The sequence below is a fragment of the Triticum aestivum genome, chromosome 1B (assembly GCF_018294505.1).
Source record: "Triticum aestivum cultivar Chinese Spring chromosome 1B, IWGSC CS RefSeq v2.1, whole genome shotgun sequence".
NCBI classification, from domain to species: Eukaryota; Viridiplantae; Streptophyta; class Magnoliopsida; order Poales; family Poaceae; genus Triticum; species Triticum aestivum.
In genome coordinates, this window is record NC_057795.1 from 186,898,605 (window position 1) to 186,916,205 (window position 17,601).

The following is a 17,601-nucleotide window of genomic DNA, read 5'->3' on the forward strand; positions in this document are numbered from 1 at the left end:
CTTTCCGGTTTTGCTTCTTAGTTCCGGTATCGTTGCGAGTGTGAGGATTCGTTCGACTATGCTCGTTCGTCTTTTTCATGGACTCGTTCTTCTTCCTAGCGTGATCTCAAGCAAGATGATTGTCACCCTGGATCTCACTACTATCTTTGCTATGCTTGTTGTCTCAATGCTATCGCTATTTCGCGCTACCCACCACTTGTTTATCAAGCCTCCCAATATGCCCTGAAATATCCTCTAACCTTTTCTACCATCCCAGCAAACCATTTGTTTGGCTATGTTACCGCTTTGCTCAGCCCTTCTTATAGCATTGCTAGTTGCAAGTTCAATGCAGGTTGTTCCATGTTGGAACATGGATATCTTGGAATATCACAATATCTCTTATATTTAATTAATGCATCTATTTACTTGGTAAAGGGTGGAAGGCTCGGCCTTTTGCCTGGTGTTTTGTTCCACTCTTGCCGCCCTAGTTTCTGTCATACCGGTCTTATGTTCCTTGATTTTGCATCCCTAACACAGTGAGGGTTTATGAGCCCCTCTTGACAGTTTTCTTTGAATAAAACTCTTCCAGCAAGGCCCAACAATTGTTTTATCATTTGCCTAATAACAACTAAAACTTGCATAGGGACCGGCTAGCACCCCAGGACTCTTAATCAACCCCCGGGCCAGTGGTCAACATGAGTGTTGGTCCACCTACCTAGCAGTCGGCGGTGCCACCTCAGGGCAAGTCGATGGTATTTTGGCTACCGTCCACTTCACGTAGACGGTGTTGTCCTGAGAACGAGATACGTCCGGCTCCTATCGGGGTATCGACGCACTGGGTGGTCTTGCTGGACTTGTTTTACCATTGTTGAAATGTCTTGTGCACCGGGATTCTGAGTCTGATCGGAGGGTCCCGAGATGGAGGATTGTCTCTGCGGATTGTAAGCTTTTCATGGGCTAAGTTGGGACACCCCTGCAGGGTTTAAACTTTCGAGAGTCATGCCCGTGGTTATGTGGCAGATGGGAGTTTTTTAATATCCGGTTGTAGAGAACTTGACACCAGATCTAAATTAAAATACACCAACTGTGTGCGCAACCGTGACCGTCTCTTTTCATTTCAACAAGAGAAGACGGTGGGGTTATGCTTTAACTTAAGTAGTTTAGGATCACTTCTTGATCATTACTAGTTCACGACCGTTGCGTAGTTTCTCATCTTATTCTTGTACTCGTAAGTAAGCCACCATATAAATGCTTAGCCGCTTGCTACAACCTGACCACTTACCCATTCCATACCCATTAAGCTTTGCTAGTCATGATATCCATGGTAATGGGATTGCTGAGTCCTCGTGGCTCATAGATTACTACAACAACAATTGTAGGTATAGGTAATGCGATGATCATGACGTGAGAGCAATGCTTGCTTGTTTTGGAGTTCTTCTGCTTCTTCTTCTTCGATCAAGGGATAGGTTCCAGGCCGGGAGCCTGGGCTAGCAGGGTGGATGTCGTTCTTCTCTTTTGTTCGGTTTCATCCGTAGTCGGGTCCTGCTCTTCTGTATGATGAATGCCATGTATTGATGAATTGTTGTATGAATGTTGTAGCTTGTGGCGAGTGTAAGCCTTTATCTTGTATTCTCATCTATTCAGTACATGATATGTTGTAATGATACCCACCTTGCTATGCGCTCGAAATGCGATTGTGCCCCAATCATGAGTTCATCACGTGATTGGGATAGAATCGCATCTTGGGCGCTACAGATTGTGTGTGTGGCGAGGATGGGGGCGGGGCGCTCGGGCGCACCATTATTACATACCAGTGGGAGTGAGGCGGGTGGCGGTCAAAGGCTGTCTCGCTTCCCGGTGAGAACGACTGCTTAATCTATGAATGAAATAGTGCTAGCAATTTTTAGCTGCATATTTTGACAAATCACAGTGTTACAAGGTTGACAAATGGCAATGCTACTAGATCGACAAATGTCAATGTTTCCAGTTTGACAAATGGAAACAAACCCAATATGACAGATGCAAATCTTACCAAATTGTTTGTACGCGGTTGCACACGGGTCATTCAAAACAACCGTTTGCGTTGAAGGGATGTACAAATCCTGCTTAGCACATTTTCTCTTGGCTTAGCGCCGAAGTCTGGCTTTGCATACGATATTCAATCTAAACCGTTCGCATTGAGAGATGCACAAATCCTGCGTTGAACAGCTCACACACTTCCCATGATAGCATGCCAAGTTTCATGAATTTCAGAAGAGTTTTAGATTTACTAGAATTTAAAAAGCAGGTATCTCAATGTTTGCGGCCGAGTGACGGTGGCAGGGTGTTTGACATTCATTCCTGTTTCTTGCATGGGACCTAAGAATGCAAGCAGGGACACAAATTTGAATTTCCAACCAATTTATATACATTAGAGCATGTGCATGTAGTTCAAATTTGAATTATGCACATAAATGCATTGAAAACTCAATTAATGTATAAAAATGTCCAAACAAACCCCGAAAAATTCCAAATTTTAACACAACACTCCTGTTGTTTTATGCTGACACTAGAGAAAAAATTAAAAGCAATAACAGGCAACATATATTGTTTCATCCCCAAAGGTGGCATGTTCCCTACCGAAACCATCAGGCTTGTTGTGAGAAGCTCTGGTTTGTGAGAAGCTTATACCCAAACCTGCCCCAAATGGGATGAAAAATTTACCACGACATGTTGATGTCGCTCCATGATAGCAATGCCGAGTTTCATGAATTTTAGACGAGTTTTGGATTTACTAGGATTTAAAAGTAGGTATCTTAATGTTTGCGGCCGAGTGACGGTGGCAAGGTGATTGACATTCATTCTCATTTCTTGCATGGTACCTAAGCATGCAACCAAGGGCACGGATTTGAATTTTCAACCAATTTATATGCATTAGAGCAGTGCATGTAGTTCAAATTTAAATTATGCACATAAATGCATTGAAAACTCAATTAATGTATAAAAATGTCCAAATGAACCCCGAAAATTCCAAATTTAACACAACACTCCTATTGTTCTTGCATGGGACCTAAGAATGCGACCAACGACACGGATTTGAATTTTCAACCAATTTATATGCATTAGAGCATGTGCATGTAGTTCAAATTTAGATTATGCACATAAATGCATTGAAAACTCAATTAATGTATAAAAATGTCCAAACGAACCCCGAAAAAAATCCTAAAACTAACACAACACTCATGTTGTTCTATGTTCTCACTAGAAAAAAAATTAAAATCAAGAAGAGGCAACGGATATCGTTTTGTCCAGAAAGGTGAAACGTTCCCTACCGTAACCACGAGGCTTGTTGTGAGAAGCTCTGGTTTGTGAGAAGCTTATATACCCCAACCTGCCCCAAAATGGGACAATATTTTTACCACTACATGTTGATGCCGTTCCATGCTAGCGTGTCAAGTTTCATAAATTTCAGACGCGTTTTTGATTTACTAGAATTTAAAAACCATATATCTCAATGTTAGCGGCCGAGGGACGGTGGAAGGTGTTTCACATTCATTCTCATTTCTTGCATGGGACTTAAGCATGTAACCAGGCACACACATTCCAATTTTGAACCACTTTATATGCACTAGAGCGTGTGAATGTAGTTCAAATTTGAATTACGCACATGAATGCATAGAAAACTCAGTTAATGTATAAAAATGTCCAAGCGAACCCCGAGAAATCACAAAAAATGACACAACACTCGTGTTGTCTTATGTTGACACGAGAAAAATTTAGAAAGTACGAAGAGGCAACATATAACGTTTGTTCCCCAAGGTGGCACGTTCCCTACCGAAACCATCAGGCTTGTTGTGAGAGAAGCTCCGGTTTGCGAGAAGCTTATACACAAACCTGCCCCAAATGGGAAAATATTTTTACCATGGTATGTTGATGCCGTTCCATGATATCATGTCAAGTTTCATGAATTTCAGCCGAGTTTTTGATTTACTAGAATTTTAAAACCATGTATCTCAATGTTAGCGGCCAAACGACAGTGCCAAGGTGTTTGACATTCATTCTCATTTCTTGCATGTGACCTAAGCTTGCAACCAAGGACAAGCATTTGATTTTTCAACCTGTTTTTATGGACTGGAGCATGTGCATGTAGTTCAGTTTTGAATTATGCACATAAATGCCTAGAAAACTCAGTTAACGTATACAAATGTCCAAACGATCCCCGAAAAAAATCCAAAAATTGCACAACACTCCTGTTGTTCTATGTTGACACGAGAAATAAAATTGAAAGTAAGAAGAGGCGATGGATATCGTTTCGTCCCCCAAGGTGGCATGTTCCCTACCGAAACCATCAGGCTTGTTGTGAGACAAGCTCTAGTTTGCGAGAAGCTTATATCATAACCTGCCCCAAATGGGACAATATTTTTTTACCCCAGCATGTTGATGCCATTCCATGATAGCATGCCAAGGTTCATGAATTTCAGACGGGTTTTGTATTTACTAGAATTACAAAAGCAAGCACCTCAACATTTGCCGGAGAGCCACGGTGTCGTGGTGTTCGAAATTCATCCCCATTTCTTGCATGGGACATAAGCATAAACCCGTGGAAACATATATGATTTTACAACCCATGTTGGTGCACCCGGGCATGTGCATGTAGTTTAATTTAGAATTGTGCACCTGAATGCATAGAAAACCAAGTTAATGTATACAAATGTCCAAACGACCCTTGAACAATTCCAATTTTTTTGACGACACACCTATAGTTGCATGCTCACTGCAGATAAAAGTTCTAGAAATTCAAAGACCGTCCATTCCAGCTGTGACCCCATTATGTAATTAAAATCAAGATGAAAAATCTAGTAGATCGCACACAGTTTATTATCACCAACCATGTGAGATGCAATACATAATATCCTGGAGCATCGTCGGTGTATAGTATGCCTATGGCTTACGCGAGAAGGTGCATCCGCTATAGTCCACAGTTGGCATGTCAAGCACACTAGCTTGGTCCCCAAATACTCCCACCTCTGCATTCCTCGCAATCTCAAAAATATCTGCTCGCTCTTGATCCAAATTTTCAGTAGCCCCGCCTTGTTACTCCCGCCTAGTAAAATTTTCAGTTGCCGCAATATTTCCTCAAACACCACCTTAACCCCCCTTCCACACACACCACACACTCCCCAAAATCTCCGCTCATAGACATACACCACCCCCGAAACCATTGGTAGGTCACCGCCATCGCTGCCGCCTCCATCCTCAACCTCTGCATGTGTGCCGGGGAGCTTGAGGAGCCAATGGCACAATAGAAGTTTACCGCGGCCTCTTCTCCCAACGCCGGTGACGTAGCCGCCGAAGTGTCCATGTCGTCCTGCGTGGGCTCTTTATCGATCCGCTATCGCTGGTCCCCCGATCCGCCCGCCGACGCGCCCCTATGCCGGTTCGAGGACTTCCCCGTCCTCCCTCGGACCCGGAAACCGATGAGGTCCTACCTAGGGGTCCAGCAGCGGTGGTGGGGGACGTGGGTCGCCAATATTACAGATCGGGAGATCCACACCTGCGAGTGGCTCGGTAGCTTCCACACGGCCGAGCTCGCAGCCATGGAGTACGACCGCTGGCAGGTCCGCTACCACGGCGTGGTGTCTAGGCTCAATTTCGCCTTTGGCACACATCCGGTCCATCTCGTTCCGCCGGAGCTAGGGGTGGTGAGCTCGGCTATGGCTCGAGAGGACTGCGAGGCATGGGAGCGCCTCGAGGCCGAGGCTGCCGACGAGGCCTACATGCAAGAGCTCCGCCAGCAGCACCCAGAGCTTGTGGAGGCATGATACGTCCCCAACGTATCTATAATTTTTGATTGTTCCATGCTATTATATTATCTGTTTTGGATGTTTAATGGGCTTTAAAATGCTCTTATTTATATTATTTTTGGGACTAACCTATTAACTGAAGGCCTAGGCCAGTTTTTGTTGTTTTGCCTATTTTAGAGTTTTGCAGAAAAAGAATACCATACGGAGTCCAAACGAATGAAACCCAGAAGACTTGGAGATAGTCGGGACGTAACAAGGAGGCCACGAGGCGAGAGGGCGCGCCCAAGGGGGTAGGTGCACCCCCACCCTCGTGGGCCCCTCGTAGCTCCACCGACCTAGTTCTTTCGCCTATATATACTCTTGTACCCTAAAAACATCAGGGGGAGCCACGAAACCACTTTTCCACCGCCGCAACCTTCTGTACCCGTGAGATCCCATCTTGGGGCCTTTTCTGGTGATCTGCCGGAGGGGGGTTCGGTCACGGAGGGCTTCTACATCAACACCATTACCTCTCCGATGAAGCGTGAGTAGTTTACCACAGACCTTCGGGTACATAGTTATTAGCTAGATGGCTTCTTTGTTGGGGAACGTAGTAATTTCAAAAAATTTCCTACGGACACGCAAGATCATGGTGATGGCATAGCAACGAGAGGGGAGAGTGTTGTCCACATACCCTCGTAGACCGTAAGTGGAAGCGTTATGACAACGAGGTTGATGTAGTCGTACGTCTTCACGATCCGACCGATCCAAGTACCAAACATACGACACCTTCCGAGTTCAGCACACGTTCAGCTTGATGACGATCCCCGGACTCCGATCCAGCAAAGTGTCGGGGATGAGTTCCGTCAGCACGACGGCGTGGTGATGATGATGATGCTCTACTGACGCAGGGCTTCGCCTAAACTCCGTGACGATATAACTGAGGTGGAATATGGTGGAGGGGGCACCGCACACGGCTAAGGAACGATCCGTAGATCAACTTGTGTGTCTCTAGGGTCCCCCCTGCCCCCGTATATAAATGAGCAGGGGGGGGGGGGGTGCGGCCGGCCCTAGGAGGAGGCGCGCCGGAGGAGTCCTACTCCCACCGGGAGTAGGACTCCCCCCTTCCCTAGTTGGACTAGGACTTGGGGGAAGGAGGAGAGGGGGGAAAGGAAAGGGGGGGGGGGGGGCGCCGCCCCCCTCCTTGTCCTATTCAGACTTGGGGGGGGTGGAGGGGTGCGCGGCTGCCCCTTGGCCCCTTCTCCTCTTCCTCCACTAGGCCCACTAAGGCCCATTAGGTTACCGGGGGGTTCCGGTAACCTCCCGATACTCCGGTAAAATGCCGATTTCACCGGGAACACTTCCGATGTCCAAACATAGGCTTCCAATATATCAATCTTTATGTCTTGACCATTCCGAAACTCCTCGTCATGTCCGTGATCACATCCGGGACTCCGAACAAACTTCGGTACATCAAAACTTATAAACTCATAATAAAACTGTCATCGTAACGTTAAGCGTGCGGACCCTACGGGTTCGAGAACTATGTAGACAAGACCTAGAACTATTCTCGGTCAATAACCAATAGCGGAACCTGGATGCCCATATTGGCTCCTACATATTCTACGAAGTTCTTTATCGGTCAAACCGCATAACAACATACGTTGTTCCCTTTGTCATCGGTATGTTACTTGCCCGAGATTCGATCGTCGGTATCCAATACCTAGTTCAATCTCGTTACTGGCAAGTCTCTTTACTCGTTACGTAATGCATCATACCGTAACTAACTCATTAACTACATTGCTTGCAAGGCTTATAGTGACGTGCATTACCGAGAGGGCCCAGAGATACCTCTCCGACAATCGGAGTGACAAAACCTAATCTCGAAATACGCCAACCCAACATGTACCTTTGGAGACACCTGTAGTACTCCTTTATAATCACCCAGTTACGTTGTGACGTTTGGTAGCACCCAAAGTGTTCCTCCGGTAAACGGGAGTTGCATAATCTCATAGTTACAGGAACATGTATAATTCATGAAGAAAGCAATAGCAATATACTAAACGATCAAGTGCTAGGCTAACGGAATGGGTCATGTCAATCACATCATGCTCCTAATGATGTGATCCCATTAATCAAATGACAACACATGCCTATGGTTAGGAAACATAACCATCTTTGATTAATGAGCTAGTCAAGTAGAGGCATACTAGTGACGTTATGTTTGTCTATGTATTCACACATGTATCATGTTTCTGGTTAATACAATTCTAGCATGAATAATAAACATTTATCATGATACGAGGAAATAAATAATAACTTTATTATTGCCTCTAGGGCATATTTCCTTCAGTCTCCCACTTGCACTAGAGTCAATAATCTAGATTACACAGTAATGATTCTAACACCCATGGAGTCTTGGTGCTGATCATGTTTTGCTTGTGAGAGAGGCTTAGTCAATGGGTCTGCAACATTCAGATCCGTATGTATCTTGCAAATTTCTATGTCTCCCACTTGGACTTGGTCCCGGATGGAATTGAAGCGTCTTTTGATGTGCTTGGTCCTGTTGTGAAATCTGGATTCCTTTGCTAAGGCAATTGCACCAGTATTGTCACAGAAGATCTTCATTGGTCCCGATGCACTAGGTATGACACCTAGATCGGGAATGAACTCCTTCATCCACACTCCTTCATTTGCTGCTTTCGAAGCAGCTATGTACTCCGCTTCACATGTAGATCCCGCCACGACGCTTTGTTTAGAACTGCACCAACTTACAGCTCCACCGTTTAATAAAAACACCTATCCGGTTTGCGATTTAGAATTGTCCAGATCAGTGTCAAAGCTTGCATCGACGTAACCATTTATGACTAGCTCTTTGTCACCTCCATATACGAGAAACATATCCTTAGTCCTTTTCAGGTATTTCAGGATGTTCTTGACCGCTGTCCAGTGATCCACTCCTGGATTACTTTGGTACCTTCCTGCCAAGCTTATTGCTAAGCACACGTCAGGTCTGGTACACAACATTGCATACATGATAGAGCCTATGGCTGAAGCATAGGGAACATCTTTCATTTTCTCTCTATCTTCTGCTGTGGTCGGGCATTGAGTCTGACTCAACTTCACACCTTGTAGCACGGGCAAGAACCCTTTCTTTGCCTGATCCATTTTGAACTTTTTCAGAACTTTATCAAGGTATGTGCTTTGTGAAAGTCCAATTAAGCGTCTTGATCTATCTCTATAAATCTTAAGCCCAATTAAGCAGCTTCACCGAGGTCTTTCATTGAAAAACTTTTATTCAAGTATCCCTTTATGCTATCCAGAAATTCTATATCATTTCCAATTAATAATATGTCATCTACATATAATATCAGAAATGCTACAGAGCTCCCACTCACTTTCTTGTAAATACAGGCTTCTCCAAAAGTCTGTATAAAACCATATGCTTTGATCACACTATCAAAGCATTTATTCCAACTCCGAGATGCTTGCACCAGTCCATAGATGGATCTCTGGAGTTTGCATACTTTGTTAGCACCTTTTGGATCAACAAAACCTTCTGGTTGCATCATATACAACTCTTCTTCCAAAAATCCATTCAAGAATGCAGTTTTGACATCCATTTGCCAAATTTCATAATCATAAAATGCGCCAATTGCTAACATGATTCGGACAGACTTAAGCATCGCTACGGGTGAGAAAGTCTCATCGTAGTCAACCCCTTGAACTTGTCGAAAACCTTTTGCAACAAGTCGAGCTTTATAGACAGTTACATTACCATCAGCGTCAGTCTTCTTCTTAAAGATCCATTTATTCTCAATGGCTTGCCGATCATCGGGCAAGTCAACCAAAGTCCATACTTTGTTCTCATACATGGATCCCATCTCAGATTTCATGGCCTCTAGCCATTTTGTTGAATCTGGGCTCATCATCGCTTCCTCATAGTTCGTAGGTTCGTCATGGTCAAGTAACATGACTTCCAGAATAGGATTACCGTACCACTCTGGTGCGGATCTTACTCTAGTAGACCTACGAGGTTCAGTAGAAACTTGATCTGAAGTTTCATGATCAATATCATTAGCTTCCTCACTAATTGGTGTAGTTGTCACAGGAACCGGTTCTTGTGATGAACTACTTTCCAATAAGGGAGCAGGTATAGTTACCTCATCAAGTTCTACTTTCCTCCCACTCACTTCTTTCGAGAGAAACTCTTTCTCTAGAAAGGATCCAAATTTTGCAACGAAAATCTTGCCTTCAGATCTGTGATAGAAGGTGTACCCAACAGTCTCTTTTGGGTATCCTATGAAGACACATTTCTCCGATTTGGGTTCGAGCTTATCTGGTTGGAGTTTCTTCACATAAGCATTGCAGCCCCAAACTTTAAGAAATGCCAACTTTGGTTTCTTGCCAAACCACAGTTCATGAGGCGTTGTCTTAACGGATTTTGATGGTGCCCTATTTAACGTGAATGCGGCCGTCTCTAAAGCATAACCCCAAAATGATAGCGGTAAATCAGTAAGAGACATCATACATCGCACCATATCTAGTAAAGTACGATTACGACGTTCGGACACACCATTTCGTTGTGGTGTTCCGGGTGGCGTGAGTTGCGAAACTATTCCGCATTGTTTTAAATGTAAACCAAACTCGTAACTCAAATACTCTCCTCCACGATCAGATCGTAGAAATTTTATTTTCTTGTTACGATGATTTTCCACTTCACTCTGAAATTCTTTGAACTTTTCAAATGTTTCATACTTGTGTTTCATTAAGTAGATATACCCATATCTGCTCAAATCATCTGTGAAGGTGAGAAAATAGCGATACCCATCGCGAGCCTCAACATTCATAGGACCACAAACATCAGTATGTATAATTTCCAACAAATCAGTTGCTCGCTCCATAGTTCCGGAGAATGGCGTTTAGTCATCTTGCCCATGAGGCACGGTTCGCAAGTACCAAGTGATTCATAATCAAGTGATTCCAAAAGCCCATCAGTATGGAGTTTCTTCATGCGCTTTACACTGATATGACCTAAATGGCAGTGCCACAAATAAGTTGCACTATCATTATCAACTCTGCATCTTTTGGTTTCAACACTATGAATATGTGTATCACTACTATCGAGATTCAACAAAAATAGACCACTCTTCAAGGGTGCATGACCATAAAAGATATTACTCATATAAATAGAACAACCATTATTCTCTGACTTAAATGAATAACCGTCTCGCATCAAACAAGATCCAGATATAATGTTCATGCTCAACGCTGGCACCAAATAACAATTATTTAGGTCTAAAACTAATCCCGATGGTAGATGTAGAGGTAGCATGCCGACCGCGATCACATCGACTTTGGAACCATTTCCCACGCGCATCGTCACCTCGTCCTTAGCCAATCTTCGCTTAATCCGTAGTCCCTGTTTCGAGTTGCAAATATTAGCAACAGAACCAGTATCAAATACCCAGGTGCTACTGCGAGCATTAGTAAGGTACACATCAATAACATGTATATCACATATACCTTTGTTCACTTTGCCATCCTTCTTATCCGCCAAATACTTGGGGCAGTTCCGCTTCCAGTGTCCAGTCTGCTTGCAGTAGAAGCACTCAGTCTCAGGCTTAGGTCCAGACTTGGGTTTCTTCTCTTGAGCAGCAACTTGTTTGCTGTTCTTCTTGAAGTTCCCCTTCTTCTTCCCTTTGCCCTTTTTCTTGAAACTGGTGGTCTTGTTAACCATCAACACTTGATGCTCCTTCTTGTTTTCTACCTCCGTAGCTTTTAGCATTGCGAAGAGCTCGGGAATAGTCTTGTCCATCCCTTGCATATTATAGTTCATCACGAAGCTCTTGTAGCTTGGTGGCAGTGATTGAAGAATTCTATCAATGACACTATCATCAGGAAGATTAACTCCCAGTTGAATCAAGTGATTATTATACCCAGACATTTTGAGTATGTGTTCACTGACAGAACTATTCTCCTCCATCTTGCAGCTATAGAACTTATTGGAGACTTCATATCTCTCAATCCGGGCATTTGCTTGAAATATTAAATTCAACTCCTGGAACATCTCATATGCTCCATGACGTTCAAAACGTCGTTGAAGACCCGGTTCTAAGCCGTAAAGCATGGCACACTGAACTATCGAGTAGTCATCAGCTTTGCTCTGCCAAACGTTCTTAACGTTGTCAGTTGCATCAGCAGCAGGCCTGGCACCCAGCGGTGCTTCCAGGACGTAATTCTTCTGTGCAGCAACGAGGATAATCCTCACGTTACGGACCCAGTCCGTGTAATTGCTGCCATCATCTTTCAACTTTGCTTTCTCAAGGAACGCATTAAAATTCAACGGAACAACAACACGAGCCATCTATCTAGAACAAACATAGACACGCAAAATACTATCAGGTACTAAGTTCATGATAAATTTAAGTTCAATTAATCATATTACTTAAGAACTCCCACTTAGATAGACATCCCTCTAATCCTCTAAGTGATTACATGATCCATATCAACTACACCATGTCCGATCGTCACGTGAGATGGAGTAGTTTCAACGGTGAACAACAATATGTTGATCATATCTACTATATGATTCACGCTCGACCTTTCGGTCTTCGTGTTCCGAGGCCATATCTGTTATATGCTAGGCTCGTCAAGTTTAACCTGAGTATTCCGCGTGTGCAACTGTTTTGCACCCGTTGTATTTGAACATAGAGCCTATCACACCCGATCATCACGTGGTGTCTCAGCACGAAGAACTTTTGCAACGGTGCATACTCAGGGAGAACACTTCTTGATAATTTTAGTGAGAGATCATCTTAAAATGCTACCGTCAATCAAAGCAAGATAAGATGCATAAAGGATAAACATCACATGCAATCAATATAAGTGATATGATATGGCCATCATCATCTTGTGCTTGTGATATCCATCTTCGAAGCACTATCGTGATCACCATCGTCACTGGCGCGACACCTTGACCTCCATCGTAGCATCGTTGTCGTTACGCCATCTATTGCTTCTACGACTATCGCTACCGCTTAGTGATAAAGTAAAGCAATTACAGGGCGTTTGCATTTCATACAATAAAGCGACAACCATATGGCTCCTGCCAGTTACCGATAACTTCGGTTACAAAACATGATCATCTCATACAGAAAATATAGCATCACGTCTTGACCATATCACATCACAACATGCCCTGCAAAAACAAGTTAGACGTCCTCTACTTTGTTGTTGCAAATTTTACGTGGCTACTACGGGCTTAGCAAGAACCGTTCTTACCTACGCATCAAAACCACAACGATAGTTTGTCAAGTTGGTGCTGTTTTAACCTTCGCAAGGACCGGGCGTAGCCACACTTGATTCAGCTAAAGTGAGAGAGACAGACACCTGCCAGCCACCTTTAAGCACGAGTGCTCGTAACGGTGAAACCAGTCTCGCGTAAGCGTACGCGTAATGTCGGTCCGGGCCGCTTCATCTCACAATACCGCCGAACCAAAGTATGACATGCTGGTAAGCAGTATGACTTGTATCGCCCACAACTCACTTGTGTTCTACTCGCGCATATGACATCTACGCATAAAACCAGGCTTGGATGCCACTGTTGGGGAACGTAGTAATTTCAAAAAAATTCCTATGCACACGCAAGATCATGGTGATGGCATAGCAACGAGAGGGGAGAGTGTTGTCCACGTACCCTCGTAGACCGTAAGCGGAAGCATTATGACAATGCGGTTGATGTAGTCGTACGTCTTCACGATCCGACCGATCCAAGTACCGAACGTACGGCACCTTCCGAGTTCAGCACATGTTCAGCTCGATGATGATCCCCGGACTCCGATCTAGCAAAGTGTCGGGGATGAGTTCCATCAGCACGACGGCGTGGTGATGATGATGATGCTCTACCGGCACAGGGCTTCACCTAAACTCCGCGATGATATAACTGAGGTGGAATATGGTGGAGGGGGGCACCGCACACGGCTAAGGAACGATCCGTAGATCAACTTGTGTGTCTCTAGGGTGCCCCCCTGCCCCCGTATATAAAGGAGCAAGGGGGGGGGGGTGCGGCCGGCCCTAGGAGGAGGCGCGCCGGAGGAGTCCTACTCCCACCGGGAGTAGGACTCCCCCCCTTCCCTAGTTGGACTAGGACTTGGGGGGAAGGAGGAGAGGGGGGAAAGGAAAGGGGGGGCGCCGCCCCCCCTCCTTGTCCTATTCGGACTTGGGGGGGGGGGGAGGGGCACGTGGCTGCCCCTTGGCCCCTTCCCCTCTTCCTCCACTAGGCCCACTAAGGCCCATTAGGTTACCGGGGGGTTCCGGTAACCTCCCGGTACTCCGGTAAAATGCCGATTTCACCCGGAACACTTCCGACGTCCAAACATAGGCTTCCAATATATCAATCTTTATGTCTCGACCATTTCGAGACTCCTCGTCATGTCCGTGATCACATCCGGGACTCCGAACAAACTTCGGTACATCAAAACTTATAAACTCATAATAAAACTGTCATCGTAACTTTAAGCGTGCAGACCCTACGGGTTCGAGAACTATGTAGACATGACCTAGAACTATTCTCGGTCAATAACCAATAGCGGAACTTGGATGCCCATATTGTCTCCTACATATTCTACGAAGATCTTTATCGGTCAAACTGCATAACAACATACGTTGTTCCCTTTGTCATCGGTATGTTACTTGCCCGAGATTCGATCGTCGGTATCCAATACCTAGTTTAATCTCGTTATCGGCAAGTCTCTTTACTCGTTACGTAATGCATCATACTGTAACTAACTCATTAGCTACATTGCTTGCAAGGCTTATAGTGACATGCATTACCGAGAGGGCCCAGAGATACCTCTCCGACAATCGGAGTGACAAAACCTAATCTCGAAATACGCCAACTCAACATGTACCTTTGGAGACACCTGTAGTACTCCTTTATAATCACCCAGTTACGTTGTGACGTTTGGTAGCACCCAAAGTGTTCCTTCGGTAAACGGGAGTTGCATAATCTCATAGTTATAGGAACATGTATAAGTCATGAAGAAAGCAATAGCAATATACTAAACGATCAAGTGCTAGGCTAACAGAATGGGTCATGTCAATCACATCATTCTCCTAATGTTGTGATCCCATTAATCAAATGACAACACATGCCTATGGTTAGGAAACATAACCATCTTTGATTAATGAGCTAGTCAAGTAGAGGCATACTAGTGACGTTATGTTTGTCTATGTATTCACACATGTATCATGTTTCCAGTTAATACAATTCTCGCATGAATAATAAACATTTATCATGATATGAGGAAATAAATAATAACTTTATTATTGCCTCTAGGGCATATTTCCTTCATTCTTCTCTCTCGGCGATTCTCAATACAAAGTTCTCCTCGATGTTCTTGGAGATCTATTCGATGTAATACTCTTTGGTTGTGTGTTTGCCGAGATCCGATGAATTGTGGATTTATGATCAAGATTATCTATGAATATTATTTGGTTCTTCTCTGAATTCTTATATGCATGATTTGATATCTTTGCAAGTCTCTTCGAATTATTGGTTTAGTTTGGCCTACTAGATTGATCTTTCTTGCCACGGGAGAAGTACTTAGCTTTGGGTTCAATCTTGCGGTGTCCTTTCCCAGTGACAGTAGGGGCAGCAAGGCACGTATTGTATTGTTGGCATCAAGGATAACAAGATGGTGTTTTCATCATATTGCTTGAGTTAATTCGTCTACATAATGTCATCTTGCTTAATGCATTACTCCGTTCTTTATGAACTTAATACTCTAGATACATGTTGGATAGCGGTCGATGTGTGGAGTAATAGTAGTAGATGCAGGAAGGAGTCGGTCTACTTGACACGGACGTGATGCCTATGTTCATGATCATTGCCTTAGATGTCATAATAATTATGCGCTTTTCTATTAATTGCTCGACAGTAATTTGTTCACCCACCATAATATATGCTATCTCGAGAGAAGCCACTTGTGAAACCTATGGTCCCCATGTCTCTTTTCCATTATATTGAATCTCATTTACATATTGCTAGTTTCCTATCTATTATTTTGCGATCTTTACTTTCTAATCTATACATAAAAAATACCAAAAATATTTACTTTATTATCTCCATCAAATTTTACTTTTGTGAGTGACTGTGAAGGGATTTACAACCCCTTGATCGCGTTGGTTGCAAGTTCTTGATTGTTTGTGCAGGTATTCGGTGAGTTGTGCATCATCTCCTACTGGATTGATACCTTGGTTCTCAAAACTGAGGGAAATACTTACGCTACTTTGCTGCATCACCCTTTCCTCTTCAAGGGAAAACCAACCCAAGCTCAAGAGGTAGCAAGAAGGATTTCTGGTGCCGTTGCCAGGGACATCTTCGTCAAGTCAAGCCATACCAAGTACCCATCATAAACTCTTCTCCCTTGCATTACATTATTCGCCATTCGCCTCTCGTTTTCCTCCCCCCCCACACTTCTAAAAACGATTTTCGAAAACCTTTGCCTTTTCTCCGCCCTCTTCTATTCGTCTCTTTTCGCTTGCTTCTTGTGTGCTTGTGTGTTGGATTGATTGCTTGTCACGATGGCTCAAGATAATACTAAACTGTGTGACTTTTCCAATACCAACAACAATGATTTTATTAGCACTCCGATTGCTCCTACTACCAATGCTGAATATTGTGAAATTAATGTCGCTTTGTTGAATCTTGTTATGAAAGATCAATTCTCTGGCCTTCCTAGTGAAGATCTCGCATCCCATCTAAACAACTTCGTTGATTTGTGTGATATGCAAAAGAAGAAAGATGTGGATAATGATATTGTTAAATTGAAGCTATTTCCGTTTTTGCTTAGGGATCTTGCTACTACTTGTTTCTCATCTGTGCCTAAAAATAATATTGATTCATGGACTAACTGCAAAGATGCTTTTATCTCTAAGTATTTTCCTCCCGCTAAGATCATCTCCCTTAGGAATGATATTATGAATTTTAAGCAACTTGATCATGAGCATGTTGAACAAGCTTGGGGGAGGATGGAATTGATGATACGTAATTGCCCTACACATGGTTTGAATTTGTGGATGATTATACAATTTTTTTATGCCGGATTGATTTTTTCTTCTAGAAATCTTTTAGATTCGGCCGTGGGAGGCACTTTTATGGAAATCACTTTAGGAGAGGCTACTAAGCTCCTAGATAATATTATGGTTAATTATTCTCAATGGCACATCAAGAGATCCACTAGTAAAAAAGTTCATGTGATTGAAGAGATTAATGTTTTGAGTGGAAAGATGGATGAACTAATGAAATTATTTGCTAATAAAAGTGTTTCTTCTTATCCTAATGATATTCCTTTGTCCACTTTTATTGAGAATAATAATGAATCTATGGATGTGAATTTTGTTGGAAGGAACAATTTTGGTAACAACGCATATAGAGGTAATTTTAATCCTAGGCCGTTTCCTAGTAATTCCTCTAATAATTATGGTAATTCCTACAACAACTCTTATGGAAATTTTAATAAGTTGCCCTCTGATTTTGAGAATAGTATTAAAGAATTTATGAGTTCGCAAAAGAATTTTAATGCTTTGATTGAAGAAAAATTGCTTAAGATTGATGAGTTGGCTAGAAACATGGATAGAATTTCACTTGATGCTGATTCTTTGAAACTTAGATCTATTCCACCTAAGCATGATATCAATGAGTCTCTCAAAGCCATGAGAATTTCCATTGATGAGTGCAAAGAAAGAACTGCTAGGATGCGTGCTAAAAAAGATTGGTTTGTGAAAGCGTGTTCTTCTAGTTTACATGATAATAATGATGAAGATATAAAAGTGATTGATGTGAATCCTATTAAAA